Genomic DNA, 2500 nt, shown 5'->3' with positions numbered 1-2500 from the left:
ACAGCACGCACGCATCACCTTTTTTAAAAAAAAAGTTCAGGTAAGCACAAGATAACTGGTACTCCACGGTACAAAGCAGTTGGTTAAAAAAAGGACTTGTCACAAAGTGACAAATCTGTCGAACAGAGGCTTAATCTCAGAAGATCGTAGCACAAAGGCTACTCTACTTTTTACAATACCACGTTCTTGTTTAAGTCGTCTGCATAGGATTTATCTCTGGAAATTTTAGATTTTGATAGTTGCAGCACCTCGACGGTTTTTCTCCGACTCAGTGCATTGGGACTTAGGAACGACAGAAGCCGTTCTATTCTTGTTCGCCTAAGATTATCCAGAGGTAATTATCATTGCTTTCTAGCACGGATTCTGACTTAGAGGCGTTCAGTCATAATCCAACAGATGGTAGCTTCGCACCATTGCTTTTTCAAGCAAGTGCAAATGCCAATTGTCTGAATCTGCGGTTCCTCTCGTACTGAGCAGAATTACTATTGCAACAACACTTCATCAGTAGGGTAAAACTAACCTGTCTCACGACGGTCTAAACCCAGCTCACGTTCCCTATTAGTGGGTGAACAATCCAACACTTGGTGAATTCTGCTTCACAATGATAGGAAGAGCCGACATCGAAGGATCAAAAAGCAACGTCGCTATGAACGCTTGGCTGCCACAAGCCAGTTATTACTTAAGACTTCACCGTTTCACACATACGTATCTGATAATACTCTCTTATTAAACATAATGTCATCATTTTACTTATATAATAGTAATAACTTTTGTGAAACATTTAAAAGTAGATGCAGATATTTGTCAGTGGATAGGCCATTTAGTAAGAAGAAAAATTGCCTGTAGAACCTTGGTGCTGGAAAGCCTCGTTCTCATGTTATTAACAGTTTAATGTTTTTGACAATAGAAACCGTCCAGTGTGTTTTGTATAGGACGGTTCTTACATGCATTTTTTGACAATTTTTTCTCAGTAACTACAACGTTTTAACGAAATCATAAAAAGCAAACTTATAAACAAAGGCATTTTAAGAAAAATGGCGGAATATTTTTGTGTGACTTTGGCTAGAACCAGACTTATGACGTCACAAAGTGCACGGTCAAACCTTCATAAATTCTAAAATTTCAAAAAATTTTAACTGCTGACGTCAGCATTTTTATAAAAAACGGACAAGAATTTCATGGTAGCAAATTTGGAGATCTATTACCATGCAAAATTTGGAGGTCAAAGGTCAACCGGAAGTACCTGTTTTGGGGCCTTACTTTTTTTGGTCTTTTTAAAAACAGGTAAATCGCTATAGCTTCTGAAATATTGAAGGTATTTCTTAAATCTTTGGCAGATATGTAAAACACTTCAGGCTAAAACCGGGTAGGAGCACAAATTCCCGATTTGTGGCTCTGCGGGGGGTCCAGAAGCCCTAAAATGTCAAACATTCAAGGCCAAATAAAATGCTGACGTCAGCGTTTTTTTGAAAAAAAATTCGTGTGAACCTTTGTCATGTCAAGATGGTTCATTGTGCCAAATATAAAGCCAATCCGACATGTCGTTCGGGATTTCCGATTTTTCCGATTTTTCCCTAATTTGGTGAAAACGCACGTATTGGCATGTTTAACATGCAATATTGGCCTTGCACAATTATTATTGAACGCAATATTTTACACAAATACTCACCACGTTAACCTCTCAACGCCTGGAGAAAATAATTGCCATTTGACTTTACGTTGCAGAATCATAGCGTTTCCAATTTCTCACAATTGCTGTTTTAACAAGGAAAAAGATGCGTTTTAGCATTTTTCGCGACCCATAACATCGTTTTATGATGTTGTTATCTCGTGGTACTTCATATTCACAGTTTTACATATGTATTCTTCAGGTCTACAAAAAATCTAAAACGTGTTAAAAAAACTAGAACTCAAACGAGGCTGTTCTTGTATCAAAATAAGCCGTTGAATTTCAATTTTCTGCTATTTCACGGAAATTTGACGTGCTGAAGTATTTCTTTTCAACGACATATTTTTGATGTTACAGTTCTTCTTTATTAAAACCGTTCTGTCACTAGGTACACGAAGAATAGATAAAACGAATTAAAAAAACAAGAACTCAAACGAGGCTGTTCTTGTATCAAAATAAGCCGTTGGATTTCAATTTTCTGCTATTTCACGGAAATTTGACGTGCTGAAGTATTTCTTTTCAACGACATATTTTGGATGTTACAGTTCTTCTTTATTAAAACCGTTCTGTCACTAGGCACACAAAGAATAGATAAAACGAGTTAAAAAAACTAGAACTCAAACGAGGCTGTTATTGTATCAAAACCGGCAGTTGAATTTCAATTTTCTGCTATTTTACGGAAATTTGATCTGCTGAAGTATTTCTTCTCAACGACATATTTTGGATGTTACAGTTCCTCTTTATTAAAACCCTTCTATCACTAGGTACACGAAGAACAGATAAAACGAATTAAAAAAACTAGAACTCAAACGAGGCTGTTCTTGTATCAAA

The 2500-nt window shown here is 36.5% G+C and overlaps 1 pseudogene; it reads right to left on the bottom strand.

The window, feature by feature from the left end:
* Positions 1-109: 109 nt before the first annotated feature.
* Positions 110-2500, bottom strand: part of LOC130620632 (large subunit ribosomal RNA) — a 7099-nt pseudogene continuing 4708 nt past the window's right edge.

The sequence above is a fragment of the Hydractinia symbiolongicarpus genome, chromosome 1 (genome assembly GCF_029227915.1).
Source record: "Hydractinia symbiolongicarpus strain clone_291-10 chromosome 1, HSymV2.1, whole genome shotgun sequence".
Taxonomy (NCBI): domain Eukaryota; kingdom Metazoa; phylum Cnidaria; class Hydrozoa; order Anthoathecata; family Hydractiniidae; genus Hydractinia; species Hydractinia symbiolongicarpus.
The sequence above is the reverse complement of the archived record's forward strand: the minus strand, read 5'-3'. Positions and strand labels throughout refer to the sequence as shown.